We start from the raw sequence: 16378 nt of genomic DNA, 5'->3' as shown, positions 1-16378 counted from the left end.
AACAGAAAGGCTCTAGTCAAGCTGTGGTATTGACGAAACGCTATTGGTTGTTTCAAAAAAGGGGAGGAGCTGCTAACAGCTGGAGCCGTTTCAGGGGAAATTACGTCAACACATTGAATAATGCTGTGCGTTTCAAGGCACTTCCGTGGGCCTTTAAATAGCCTATACAGTAGCATTTAATCTTTTATAATTTATATTTTGGCCAAATGTATTTTACAATAGGAAAAACTGAGCGCCCATATAGCTACAACAAACTTTGTAACTGTTGATGAAAATGTAACGTTAATGTGATACCGTTTTAATGACTGACTAAGGTAGGCTTTTTTTTTGGATGTATAATTGCCGATACACTTACTTTAATAACATTTAATGATATTATGGTCTCATGTTTAATTCATGTTTACGCTGTTAATATTCACATATTCGCTAGCTAGCTAATTTTTTAATCTTGTATTCTATACTCTCCTCTCGTCTTCACATAGTAATGTTGTTGTTAAGACATTAACATGAAGTGCAAATAGGCCGCTTTTTTTCCACTGAAGGTCAGGTTGGGCCAGCCAAATTTATGTAAGACACCAGATTATTTACAGCAGTAATAGCATAGGGGTAAAGTACATGGTTCAAAGTTTTGACGCAAATCAACCAGAGGTTTGAATCCGCCTTTTGCCGAACTCGCTCTACTCCCTTTTCCCATCACAGAAGATCGGAAAGGCATTTCTTTACAATAAAAATTAAGAAAATATTCAAAAAGTGGAACTAAAACGCCTGTGTTGAATGATAAAGTGTTAGGGGTAGGTGAACAGACATGCAGTTGCCCTTGGGGTTTTTCAGTTTCAGCACATGCCCCTTAAAAGGTCTGTGCACGGCCCTGATCTCTGTGCTGTGTTTTGTACTTCCCAGCTGTCACCATATGTGCATGACTTCATCTGCATGTCACATTAAACATCAGATATGCAAATATTAAAAGTAAAAATAAGGTTTAACCCGAAACTCTTACATGATACTTTAATTTTATTTATTCTTTTAAGTTCATTTCGATAAATGTCTTGTTCATGGAACTGTTGAATTAAAGCAATTTCACACTGGTATTTGTGATATTGTTCCGAATATCAGGTGACTGTGATTCCTCAGAGACATGATACCACAATACTCAGAAAAAGAGAAATGGTCATGCAGGTGCCAATCACTGAACACCTGGTATGCAAACTTTTAGACATTTAGATACGCTGACTCATTGGTTAAGATTTATTGGAAAAACAAGCAAATACAATACAAATATCAGAATAAGAATAAACTTAAAATATGTAGGATGTCTTCATGCACACACTGACTGGAAGTTGTTCGCTGACTTCCTGAGGCCTGTTGCATGAAGCTAGCTGAACAAACTTTCAAAGTAGGTTTAGAGTTGACAAATCAAGATAAATCCAACCTGGTTTAGATCAAGTTCAACGGTCTCTCAAATCTTGATATAAATGTTCTCTGTCAACTCAGGTTTAATCGAGAGTTTGCGATTAACTCTGAAGCGCATGCACCTGCAAGTGTGACACGTGCGGCAAACAGCCAATCACAGTGTCCATTTGATTCACTTCTCACAAGCGAGACGGCGCAATTCACTTCTCTTCTGAAGATTGACAGATCATTTTGAAAATTATCATGACATTAAATGTGTGTATGAGTGGCACTTATACCCCTTTTCCACCAAGGCAGTGCTAGAGCTAGATCGGAGCCAGAGCCTAGTTTCAAATCGGTTCTTTGTGTTTCCACACCAAAAAGCCCCAGCTCCGAGCCAGGAAAAGTGGTTCTTAAGTAGCACCAAAACATTGCTGGGCTAGAACAGGGCTAGAAGTAAGAACCGAGTACGTCAGGCGCTGGGGGAGGGGGTCAACAAGACGAACACAAACTTGAGATCCGCCATTGTTGAAATAGCAGCTAATGGAGCTCACAGCTGCTGCTCTGGATGACCAGAGATAGTTAGTCCTGTTAAACACTGTTTTAATGTTGAGAGGCCTGAATACCAAAATGACAGTAAACTGATCAAACAATTCAGAGTTACCAATCTCAGAAACAGAGAAATTGAGGATGAAGAACTCTAATGCAAATCCACTTTCTGCTTCTGTGATGATAAACCATATAACAGATGTGTGTGTAAGAAGACCGAACAGGAAAGTGATGCTGTGCAGACACAATGTGCAGTGGCATAAAGGACTGATTTGTCAAGTCAAGTCAACTTTATTTATATAGCGCTTTTAACAATGCAGATTGTTTCAAAGCAGCTTTACAGTGTTAAACAGGAAAATAATGCAACACAAAATGAATCCAATTTAAAAGATGAGTTTATCACCTGAAGAGTGAATGTCCAGTCTCTCTGCATGAATGTAGGCTGTGGAGTTTTTTTTGTGGAGTTTACAGATGTTTCAGGTGTGGTGAAGTTCACTGTGCAGTTATTCATATTCTCTGTGTTTTTCTTCTCCACAGCACAGAAAACATATAATAAGACTTCTATAAAAAGAGAGAAGTCTTCATACAGTATACATTTTTATTACATTCATTATAATTGATATCCGCCAGTAAATCTTCGTTATGTCATTCTATTTCAAAATGTCAGTGGTTCGGGTAAAGTGAACCCATGAACCAGTATCTTATATGATTTAACTGATCTCAGGTCAGTTCCATTAATGACAAATGTGTGTATAATGAAAGATAGATAGTTTAAAAAAAAAAAAAAGATAGTTAGCCCATACACACAAATCAAGCACAGACTAATAAAGAACATTACATTACAATGCATAAACGTTATGTTTAGTTGTATTTTATATATAGTTTATATATAGTATATAGTATATACTTACTTTAACACCTTCGGCTACCTATAAAAAAATGTGAAAAAAGTGCATAAATGCCAACAAGTAAACATAGCATAACTTCAGTACAGAGGTAACAAAGCAAACATGAACATGGATGTCAGTAGTAGTTAAAACCTGAGCCTATTGGCAGGCTACTGACAGCGATTCATTTTCAGAAAAGCACTTCTTTCCAAGATCAACCGGGCTCGATTCCGACGGCCCTGACTCAGGTCACCTGTGATGCTAAAAACTCTCTCAGCAAATGCCTGAGATGCAGGAACAGCAAGACGGTCTTGGGCCAGGGGTTTTAGAAGCTGATAGGTAGAGCCATGAGTATGGGGCGCCGTTTGTAAAGCGGCTCACGCTGAAAATAACAGCAAAATCTACTACTTTAAATCTAAATGTTAAATGTTGATTGTTAAATCTAAATGTTAAATCTAAATCTAAATGTTAAATCTAAATCTAAATCTAAATGTTAAATCTAAATATTAAATCTAAATCTAAATGTTAAATCTAAATGTTAAATCTAAATGTTAAATCTAAATCTAAATGCTAAATCTAAATCTAAATGTTAAATCTAAATCTAAATGTTAAATCTAAATCTAAATGCTAAATCTAAATGTTAAATCTAAACGTTAAATCTAAATGTTACATCTAAATCTAAATGTAAAATCTAAATGTTAAATCTAAATGTTAAAACCGGTTATCTGCATTCTGAATTTGCATATTTGTTAAATATTTAGTTTCACCCGAAACATTTAGATTCAACATTTATATTTAGATTTAACATTTAGATTTAACATTTAGATTTAGATTTAGATTTTGTATTTAGATTTAACATTTAGATTTAACATTTAGATTTTACATTTAGATTTAGATGTAACATTTAGATTTAACGTTTAGATTTAACATTTAGATTTAACATTTAGATTTAGATTTAGATTTAACATTTAGATTTAACATTTAGATTTAACATTTAGATTTAGATTTAGATTTAACATTTAGATTTAGATTTAACATTTAGATTTAACAATTAACATTTAGATTTAATTTCCTGCTTGACACAGAGCTTTTTGTGGCAGTGGCTAGGTCTAGATGGCCGGTTTGCACTCACTTTTGTACTTAGAAATCTAAATCTGGGTCGCTTTGCCTGTGGCTCCTGTTCCTCCTCATTTTCAATTTCAACAGCCTCCTCCTGTATCTCCTGTAAGGGGGACACCATTTGCTCAATATAATGTTCTGCACTGCTCAGAAGCTCCTGAATTTGTTCGTCGTCATTTTCAATGAGTGCATCAGCTGAGACCGTTGGATCAAGGAAGCATGCAGCAGCAGCGAGGGGTGAGAACTTTGAATCACTAGGATTAAGAAAGCAGCTAAAGCGTTGGTCTAGGTTTGCCTTCATCTTCTTTGCCAGAGAAGTTATGTCCTTGTGGCTAGAACCTTGAGTCTGGGGAAACTCAGATAGGTGAGCTCTCAGGTCAAGGAGGGCAGGCACAACCAGACATAAGGACATGGTGTCACTCTGGAGCATCTGAGTGTGCTCAGCAAAGGGCAGGAGCAGATCTCTGAGTGTAGTTATTCTTTGCCACTCACTTGGCAGCAGACAATCCCAGCCCATCTTATCAGCTACTTGAGAAATTGAGTCCTTTGCATTAATAAGACGTGCTATCATCAGGTAGGTGCTGGACCACCTAGTGGGGCAGTCTTTGATCAGTGTGAGTCCAGACAGCTGCAGCAGTTGCTCTGTTGCCACGGATGACTTGCGGAAGAGCCTAACAAGTAGTCGAACTCTGTCTAGGAGGCATTTGACACTTGCTTCTTTCTGGATTATGTTCACGACTAGTTGCAAGGTATGTACAACACAGGGCATCCTCTCTAGTGCTTCAAACCTAGGTATAAGAAACACAGAGAAAAGGACAAAAACGTTATTAATATTCTACAGGAAATTATAATCCCATGAGCAATATAATGTAATAAGTAGGGCTGTCAAAAGATTAATCGCGATTAATCGCATCCAAAATAAAAGTTTGTGTTTACATAATATATGTGTGTGTACTCTGTTAATTATTATTTATATATAAATACACACACAAGCATGTATATATTTAAGAAAAAAATATTATTTTTATATAAAACATTTATATTTATATATATTATTGATTATATAAATGTATATACAGTATATACATGCAAATATTTCTTAAATATATACATGAATGTGTGTGTATTTATATATAAATAATAATTAACACGAGTACACACACATATATTATGTAAACACAAACTTTTATTTTGGATGCGATTAATCTTTTGACAGCCCTAGTAATAAGTAATATGTTATCAACATCTAGAAACTAAAAGAACTTACCTTTGGTCTACGGCCTCCTCTGAGTCTTCTTCACTGTCCTCCTGGGATTCTTCTTCAGTGCTACTGTGGTCATCCTGTTCATTATTTTTGAATGCTGCAACCATGTTGCTTCCATTATCAGTTATTACCGTTTGAATTTTTGTATTCCCCACTCCTGTGTGCACCTGTCGACACAAGTTTTTATACAGTCTGCTGTGTAGGGGTGGGAAAGCTGAACCAGGTTCAGCAATATATGCTTTGCTTTTTCCTCCTGAGTACAAAAGTAGCATGCACTAATGGCAAGAAATGATGCTGTAAGTCCTCTTTTTGTCCATATGTCCAGCCCTAAGTTTATTTTGCGAGCTGTGGCAAGTTGTTCTCTGAATTTTTGTTTTTCGTCAATGTAAAGTTGGTCAACCAAGTTGTTTATTTTTGTTTTCTTAGGCACTGCCAACTTCTTATCAATGCTCTCTATCATATGAATGAAATCATCATCCTCAACTGTACGAGCAGGTAGACCGGAGCGTCCAATCCACTGGGCAATCATCTTTTCTTTAGAGATTTGTTCAGGCGAATCTGCTCTATATTTTGACACTGTTGAGAATGCCACTGGGATAGTTGATTGTGTTTTTGCACCCTGTTTCTTTTTTTGTGTAGTCTTCTCTTGGACCTAAATGAGGAGAAAGAAGATTGGATTTGTAATTATTCCCTAAAAACACGCCCTAAAAGCTACAAAAGAAATTAAAAAAAACATAGACTAATATTAATTCTAGATATTACTCACTAGTAGTATAATTATAATTTTTTTTAAAGAATACATTTTTACATTCAAATCACAATACTACTCATCTAAGCATACATATATGGTCAAAAAAGTGAGCAACTTTAAATTTTTCAAAAAATATTTTTAAATAGCTTGCTATCTACCTGCCATTACAACTAAGTTGGTACAACAAATAGGCTATAACCTAAAAAATCTTGCTACAATATATTAAAAAAGCTGCTTTGAAACCATATGTATTGTGAAAAGCTCTATACAAATACATGTGAACTGAATTTAATTAACATTAGTTAACTAACGTTAATCCTTAGTTAACAGATGGATAGAACATATTTTGCAAGATAAAAAAAATAGTTTCTTGGCTAAGCACATGGCTTGCTTGTCCGAACATGGACATGGCAGGCTACCTGACAGCGATTCATTTTCGCTATGTTGACACATACAGGAACACTGACTGATCTGACATTAAGAAAAGTAGTTGGATAAAATACTTTAGTCAGCTTACTTACCGTGATGGTGGCCGCATAAACACTGGGGTGATGTGACTTCAGATGTCTTTTAAGATTCGTCGTATTTTTTCCGCACAGTCCATAGCCACAGGGCTTCTCTCCGTCATCATGAGATTCTGTGACATTACACACTGTTTTCCCTTCAGATAACATATAAGTGAAATGCTTCCAGATATCATCTCTTCTTTTCCTTCCTAAAAATGCAGGTGCCGCTGACGCCATAGTTGCAGCGAGCTTGCTACTCTAGTTCAAATTTGGTAGCCTAGACTACCAGTACATGTGACGTCAGCTGCTGATGCGGGCCTGCAGCTGGCTGGATACTGTTGGAGACGCCTTCTTTGACGGACACGCATTTTTGACAGCATAGGAAGAGATCATGTATTTTTAATGTCCGATATTCCTCAAATAACTCTGTCTCGTCTCGTCAACAAATAAACGGCATACGTTTCGTCATAGTTTTTATCATCAGATATTAGTTTAGCTTGTCAACGTCTCGTTTTAGTCACAGAAAAATTGGGCGTTAACAAATATTTTTCGTCATCGTCTTCGTTAACGAAATTAACACTGCACTAGTGATGGCAAAATGAGGCTTCCTGAACCCCTGAGACCTCGCAGCCCATTGCTTCACCAAAAGGTTCATTACCCAAAGCTTCATTCATCATTGCTCACTAGTGACACCTAGCTACTGTGCAAAGAAATAGCAGACAAATCCATTAATCCTGAGCCAATAACCTGAGCAGACATTTGTCCATTGCCTGGGTATAAAATAAAACATACATATTTCTGTCTGCCTTTACTTGCACAAAGACAGCTGTCAGACACACTATTAATTAATTCTTTATTTATACTGTGATCAACCGTACTATCCAGCCGAGATAAAATCCTAATCTAACCTAATAGTAATAATGTAGTAGCCTATAGCTACTGTAGTATAATAGCCATAGTATAATGTAACTAGAATGTACATTTCCTGAAGAAAATGTGAGTGGTGCTTGCCATGGCAAAACTCCCCACCCGGATGCTACTGGGATGCAAAAAAGCCAAGCAACATGTCTGTAGGATGTTCTGGGGCTGAGATATGGCTTATTCATGTGTTTGTACGGTTGCTAGGGTACTGTAGATGGTTGCTAGGATGTGGCTATACAGTTTATGGGGTGATTTTGAAAGACTATTGGCCAGTCTGAGTCAAAAGAGCCCACCCTCATGACTGTACGATGTTCTGGGGCTGAGATATGGCTTCTTTATGTTGCAATACGGTTGCTAGGGTGCTCTAAATGGTTGCTAGGGTGTGGCTATACAGTTAATGTGGTGATATTTAAAGACTATTGGCCAGTCTGAGTCAAAAGAGCCCAACTCTGTATTTCTACAATGATCTTGTGCTGAGATATGGCTCTTTAATGTTGATATATGGTTGTTTGGGTGCTGTAACTGGTTTCTAGGGCATGGCTATGAAGTTTGAATGTCACAAATTTTTAGCTGCTTGATAGGCCGATTCAAATGAGACCAGCCCCAAGTCTCTGTGATGTTAAGATGCGGAGATATGATCACACAAACCTCATGCTAACACGATCAGCACGTTGTTAGCATGATGGTAAAACGACTAGCATTTTCTTAGCGTTATGCTAACATGATTAGCAGGATGTTAGCATGATGCTAACATGATTAGCATGTTGTTAGCATGATGTTAACACGATTAGCATAATGCTAACACGATTAGCATGATGATAACATGATTAGCATGATGTTAGCATTATGCTAACATGATTGCTCTCATTATGATAACACAATTAGCATTTTGCTAGCATTAAGCTAACATTATTATCATGTTGTTAACATAATGCTAACATGATTAGCATGTTGCTAGTATTATTCTAACATGATTAGCATGTTGCTAGCATGATGCTAACAAAATTAGCATGTTGCAAGTATGATGTTAACACGATTAGCATTTTGCTAGCATAAAGCTAAAACAATTAGCATGCCATCTTCTTCCGCTTATCCGGGGCCGGGTCGCGGGGGCAGCAGTCTAAGCAGAGATGCCCAGACTTCCCTCTCCCTAGACACTTCCTCTAGCTCTTCCGGGGGGACACCGAGGCGTTCCAAGGCCAGCCGGGAGACATAGTCCCTCCAGCGTGTCCTTGGTCTTCCCCGGGGCCTCCTCCCGGTTGGACATGCCCGAAACACCTTCCCGGGAAGGCGTTCAGGAGGCATCCGGAACAGATGCCCGAGCCACCTCAGCTGTCCCCTCTCGATGTGGAGGAGCAGCGGCTCTACTCCCAGTTCCTCCCGAGTGACTGAGCTTCTCACCCTATCTCTAAGGGAGCGCCCAGCCACCCTGCGGAGAAAGCTCATTTCGGCCGCCTGTATCCGGGATCTTGTCCTTTCGGTCATGACCCAAAGCTCATGACCATAGGTGAGAGTAGGAACGTAGATTGACCGGTAAATCGAGAGCTTCGCCTTACGGCTTAGCTCTTTCTTCACCACGACAGACCGGTACATCGACCGCATTACTGCAGAAGCTGCACCGATCCGTCTGTCAATCTCCCGTTCCATCCTCCCCTCACTCGTGAACAAGACCCCTAGATACTTGAACTCCTCCACTTGAGGCAGGAACTCTCCACCAACCTGAAGTGGGCAAGCCACCCTTTTCCTACTGAGGACCATGGCCTCGGATTTGGAGGTGCTGATCCCCATCCCAGCCGCTTCACACTCGGCTGCAAACCGTCCCAGTGCATGCTGAAGGTCCTGGTTAGAAGGGGCCAACACGACAACGTCATCCGCAAAGAGCAGAGACGAAACCGTGTGGTCCCCAAACCTGACACCCTCCGGCCCTTGGCTGCGCCTAGAAATTCTGTCCATAAAAATTATGAACAGAACCGGCGACAAGGGGCAGCCCTGCCGGAGTCCAACATGCACCGGGAACAAGTCTGACTTACTGCCGGCAATGCGGACCAAACTCCTGCTTCGGTCATACAGGGACCGGACAGCCCTCAGCAAAGGACCCCGGACCCCATATTCCCCCAGCACCCTCCACAGGACGCCGCGAGGGACACAGTCGAATGCCTTCTCCAAATCCACAAAACAAATGTGGACTGGTTGGGCAAACTCCCATGAACCCTCCAACACCCTGTAGAGGGTATAGAGCTGGTCCAGTGTTCCACGACCAGAACGAAAACCACACTGTTCCTCCTGAATCCGAGGTTCAACTATCGGCCGAATTCTCCTCTCCAGTACCCTGGCATAGACTTTCCCGGGGAGGCTGAGAAGTGTGATCCCCCTATAGTTGGAACACACCCTCCGGTCCCCCTTTTTAAAAAGAGGAACCACCACCCCGGTCTGCCATCCCAGAGGCACTGTCCCCGACCGCCACGCGATGCTGCAGAGGCGTGTCAGCCAAGACAGCCCCACAACATCCAGAGACTTGAGGTACTCAGGGCGGATCTCATCCACCCCCGGTGCCTTGCCACCGAGGAGTTTCTTGACCACCTCGGTGACTTCAGCCCGGGTGATGGACGAGTCCTCCTCTGAGCCCCCAGCCTCTGCTTCCTCAATGGAAGACGTGACGGCGGGATTGAGGAGATCCTCGAAGTATTCCTTCCACCGTCCGACAACATCCCCAGTTGAGGTCAACAGCCGCCCATCGCCACTGTAAACAGCGTTGGTAGGGCACTGCTTCCCCCTCCTGAGGCGCCGGACGGTTTGCCAGAATCTCTTCGAGGCCAGCCGATAGTCCTTTTCCATGGCCTCACCGAACTCCTCCCAGGCCCGAGTTTTTGCCTCCACAACCACCCGGGCTGCAGTCCGTTTAGCCTGCCGGTACCTGTCAGCTGCCTCAGGAGTCCCACAAGCCAGCCAGGCCCGATAGGACTCCTTCTTCAGCTTGACGGCATCCCTTACTTCCGGTGTCCACCACCGGGTTCGGGGATTGCCGCCTCGACAGGCACCGGAGACCTTGCGTCCACAGCTCCGAGCAGCCGCTTTGACAATGGAGGTGGAGAACATGGTCCACTCGGACTCAATATCTCCAGCCTCCCTCGGGATCCGGTCGAAGCTCTGCCGGAGGCAGGAGTTGAAGATCTCTCTGACAGGAGACTCGGCCAAACGTTCCCAGCAGACCCTCACAGTACGTTTGGGTCTACCGAGTCTATCCAGCTTCCTCCCCCGCCATCGGATCCAACTCACCACCAGGTGGTGATCAGTTGACAGCTCCGCCCCTCTCTTCACCCGAGTGTCCAAGACATACGGCCGCAGGTCAGATGAAACGACCACGAAGTCGATCATTGACCTACGACCTAGGGTGTCCTGGTGCCATGTGCACTGATGGACACCCTTATGCTTGAACATGGTGTTCGTTATGGACAAACTGTAACTAGCACAGAAGTCCAATAACTGAACACCACTCGGGTTCAGATCAGGGGGGCCGTTCCTCCCAATCACGCCCCTCCAGGTTTCACTGTCATTGCCCACGTGGGCGTTGAAGTCCCCCAGTAGAACGACGGAGTCCCCAGTCGGAGCACTCTCCAGCACCCCTCCCAGGGACACCAAGAAGGTCGGGTACTCTGCACTGCTGTTTGGCCCGTAGGCACACACAACAGTGAGATACCTATCCCCGAGCCGAAGCCGCAGGGTAACGACCTTCTCGTTCACCGGGGTAAACTCCAACACATGGCGGCAGAGCTGGGGGGCTATAAGCAAACCCACACCAGCCCGCCGCCTCTCACCATGGGCAACTCCAGAGTGGTGAAGAGTCCATCCCCTCTCGAGAAGTGTGGTTCCAGAGCCCAAGCCGTGCGTGGAGGTGATTCCGACTATCTCTAGTCGGAACCTCTCAACCTCACGCACAAGCTCAGGCTCTTTCCCCGCCAGCGAGGTGACATTCCATGTACCAAGAGCCAGTTTCCGTGTCCAGGGATCGGGTCGTCTAGGCCCCCGCCTTCGACTGCTGCCCGATTCGCTTTGCACCGGCCCCTTACGGTCCCTCCCGTGAGTGGTGGGCCCACGGGAAGGTGTCCCCACGTCGCTCCTTCGGGCTGAGCCCGGCCGGACCCCGTGGGGGAAGGCCCGGCCACCAGGCGCTCGCATACGAGCCCCAACCCCAGGCCTGGCTCCAGGGTGGGGCCCCGGCTGCGCCATACCGGGCGACGTCACGGTCCTCCTTTTATTTGGCATTATAAGGGTTTTTGAACTGCTCTTAGTCTGACCCGTCACCTAGGACCTGTTTGCCTTGGGAGACCCTACCAGGGGCATATAGCCCCAGACAACGTAGCTCCTAGGGTCATTCGGGTACTCAAACCCCTCCACCACGTTAAGGTGGCAGTTCATGGAGGAGACAATTAGCATGTTGCAAGCATTATGCTAACATTATTAACATTTTGTTAGCATGTTCTAACCCTAAGCTAATCACTATTAGCATTTAGCTATTCACTGCTAGCATGTGTAGCATGTTGAAAGTCCAGTTTGCTAGCATGAGCCAAAAGACCCAACCCCCATGTCTCTATGATGTTCTGAGGCAGAGATATAGGTCTTGATAAACGGTTGCTAAGGTACTCTGTTTGGTTGCTATGGAGTGGCTTGGCAGCATCCAATGACGATACTTCAAAGGCTGCTTGTCAGTATGAATGATATAAACCAACCCCCATGCTTCTATGATGTTCCGAGGCAGAGACATAGGTCTTGGTAAACGGTTGCTAGGCTGCTTGATAATGGTTGCTAGGGCGTGGCTAGGAAGTGTTGAAGGTGATTTGTGATTGGCTGTTGATGCCCCGAGTCAAACTATCCCACCCTCATGTTTCTATGACACTTCTATCCAAAGATATCCCTTTGATCTCTTTTAGAATATCATCAGTGATTCTATATCAAGAGCAGGGACATTTTGTTTTGTGATTTCACCGAACGAATAGAAAGTCTCCGCAGTGGAGTTAAGCTATAGATTAAAGTGCTCATCCTTGTGAAGACTGCATAGTGCCCGAGCCACAAGATAAATCCACGCCACTGATAACAGCGGCAACGAGTGCCAGATCGTCTCTTATTTAACAAACAAACAAAATTATGCTCTGCTAGATATCTGGAGATGTTTTGTTTGTATTGAGTATGTTCATCCATGCCGTGAGATGTTTTAAAAAGTGGTGGGGACAATATCAACCCTGGCAAAAAGTGGGGGGGGGGACATGTCCCACTCGTCCCACCCACAAATTACGCCTACACTCTCAACAACAAAAAAAGTACACAATTGCACCTTTTAGGGTACAAGTGGCCGTCAATAGGGTGGTACTTTGTACCTCTAAGTAGAGGAAAACAATGGTTTAATTTTATACCCTAAAGACCAATTGTGTACCTTTTAAAGGTACAGTTATACATTTTGTTCTCCAAGTACCACTGTACCTTTTTTTCTGAGAGTGTATGACAGAAATTTATATGGAAAATGTTCATCTGAAAGCCTGTGATTGACCGGTCAGAATGAAGTATTCCAGTGTACCACATAATATTGTAATAATACATACTATTGTTAAGATGTTGCTTCTATGCAAGATTGATCACCCGAATATTATTTTTGCAGACTGAATATTTAATCTTTGCACATCTAAACTGGACAGCACAGGTGTAACTCATTAATCTCAGGATGTGCACATTTTTAGACTGAGTATTTAAAGGAGCTGTATGTAGGACTGTGGCCAAAACTGGTACTGCAATCACTTTCAAATTACTGTAGAGCGTGTATCCCCTCTCCCCCTCCCTCGAGGTTGCAAGATAGGCTGCAGGATCCAGCAGGAACGTAGGCTGCTACAAGGAGCTTTCAATGGCAAGTGACGAGTCGTACACAGTAAGTTTTTTTTTTCTTTCTGTTAATTATGTTTATGCGTCAAGAGCGATGTTTTGTGAAGTAATTATGAATCGGAAAAATTTACTAATGGCGATTAGCCAAATATAATCGTAAATATGAACGCTCGTATGTGACAGTACATTCCCACATGAAAAAATACTATAGTATATTATAGTAAAATTACAGCAAAGCTAAATAACATTAGCAATGGTCATACAGGTCAACTTGCAGCATGTTTTGTCCACTACATATGCGAAGAACGAATGAGGAATAATTTTTACAGAGGTAACGTTAGGCTACTGTCTCAAATACGTTTTCACATTGCAATAATAAGCGTGCTAATGTTGTTTTCCTCAGCGTCCCAGCATAATGACAGAGAAACGGGCTCTGATAATGCATAACTAATGTTAGCAATGACGACTCGCCGTTTTTATTTACCAAACAATTCCTTAACGTTACCTTTTCAATTCAATGACCCACCTCCTCCATCTGCGCTAACCTAACGTTACTTTGCACGAACATGCATAACTTTGTTCGACTGTCATGAATATTTGAAATGTCCATTTACATTAAGTACAAGTTAGCCAAACATGGATGAACCTTACCTGTCCAGGAGAAAATTAGCAACGTTGGCATCAGTCTTCAAATTATTCTCCGTTTTCAGCCGTCTCCATCTTTCAAAGGCATCTCCTATACAAATCCTTGTTTTATTTCGGAAAATGTCACAACGTTTTTCTGATTCATAACAAGGTCGTTTAGGTTTCGTAAAGTTAGACATTGTTTATCCAAAAAGTTTGCAGCTGTGGTAACTAGAGCAGAGCTGGCAACCCAAATGCAGAAACACCACTGACTTCGTGATAGGTGGAGGGTGGCGCTTCATGCCAAAACACAACATGTCAACATCAACATCAGTTGAGGGCTGCAACTTCACTTTTAAAATGACAATATCTTGGCCGGACAACCGTTGTCAGTGATATAAGTATTTGAAATTAACATGATTTCTTAATGTCTAGTGACATATCAGGGCCATTTTATGATTAATTGAAATACATTTCTTACATACAGTTCCTTTAAGAGAACAAGATGAGAGAGAGATATAAATAATATGCAAAAGGTGACACTGGATTACTGATTAAATGTGTTATTGGATAAACAAACACACTGATATCAAACATATGACCATATTTAATTAACACACTCATAACAAGCTAGATCTAATATGTGTAAATAAATACAGGACAATTCTATGTTTTTTTATGCAAACATGAACTGACAATCAAACTAAGAAATAATATGAAATATAACAATGTAAATATCAGAGCAAACACCAAGAGGAAAGAGACAGTTCAGCTGATAATACAAATACCCCCTCCACTAATACAATTTTTTTTTTTTAAGTAAAATGATGTGTAGTCATTTTCAGTTTATGAGGAACAGAGGCAGGAAAGTTTTCCGGTGCGGTGCAGATAAAGAACAGGCTGAACAAAACTAGATAAAACAAAACATAACATTCCAGGAGACCAAAATGTCGCATTATACTGGTTCGTCAGAATTATAAATACTCCTGAGATAATATTTGGCACATATGCGATAACCATGCTCACAGTAGTTATTAGAATGAGATCAAATGCTCTTCTTTTCATATGGTTTTCCTCCTCTCTCTCTCTCCTTCTCTCTCCTGGTCCTGACTGCTTCAGAGCTCTGAGAACAGCCACAAGACAAAACAACTGGATGGAGAAGAAGAGGAGGAACTGCAGCGAGATGAACCATGCATGTGCCTTAATATTATTTAACATTAATGTGATCAGGAAGACCACACCGGAGCCAAGTATGATTATCCAGGCCGCAGTGCAGCAGATCACTCTATATCTGAGAGGTTTGTACTTCAGAAAGGTTACAGGATGAACCACTGCCAGGTAACGCTCAACACAGATCAGACTCTGAAACAGAGGACGGCCAATCATGCCAAGTCCTTGCATAAACATTGCTAATGGTGCAAGAACTGAAATCCAATTCATCAGTACAAAAAACAAACTACCCAGACAGTTACCAATCTCACTAACAAACAGATTGAGGATGAAGAATTCGGATGCAACTCCACTTCCTGTTCTTGTGATGATGAGCCAAATAACATAGGAGTGTGCGGGAAGACCAAACAGGAAACTGATGCTGAACATACAAATTTCCATATTCCCCATTGGCAATGCGGCAGGGGTTGTGGAGTTGGTGGAAGCTCCGAGTGTGGTGGAGTTCATCTTCTCCTCGTTTGTCTGAACACAGCTCACAAAACATAAATAATATTGCTATAGGAAGAGAGAATTATAAGTATATGGGGTTACTCAGACGGCAGTTCAACATAAGCAAGATAAAAAATAATACAAAATAATAGTAATAATAATAATAAAAACATATTGGACTGAAGGCACATTTTCAGTCCACCCCAGCAATTCAACACAGTTTACAGTTAAAAAAAAAAAAAAAAAGATTTTTTTAATGATCATTTAATACATTGCAGTAAGTCTACACAATGCACTCTTAAAAATAAAGTGATTCCATATAAGAAATTCCACAAAAAAATACTCTTAGGCTTTGAAGTAGCCTACCTTTTAAAAATCTAAAGAATCTTTTTCCAATATAAAGAATGTTTTGTGCACTTGAAAGGTTCCATGTTAAAGGTCCATCATGAAATAACAGATGCCAATACAGAACCTTTATTCCTAAGAGTATACCCTTAATGATATCAAGAAAATTGCTAATTCACTTTGATGAAACAAATAGAGATCAGTTCTGTTTTACTCAAGTGATCCATCTAACATACCCATGACCCCTTTAATATGACTGATTTGACCAAAGAAAATTGTAATATATTATTCAGCAGTAAAAAGAACAATAATTCAAATTAAAACAGAAATTTGTCACCTGAAGAGTGAATGTCCAGTCTCTCTGGGTGTATAAATCTCTGTGCTGTGTTTTGTACACTGACTTCACAAGCATATGTGCATCTGTTACACGTCACATAAAAACGTCAGATATGCAAATATTAAAAGTAAAAAGAACGTTTTAAAATTATACAAAAAG

The sequence above is a fragment of the Gobio gobio genome (genome assembly GCF_949357685.1).
Source record: "Gobio gobio genome assembly, chromosome: 14".
Taxonomy (NCBI): Eukaryota; Metazoa; Chordata; class Actinopteri; order Cypriniformes; family Gobionidae; genus Gobio; species Gobio gobio.
Note: the sequence above shows the minus strand (reverse complement) of the source record.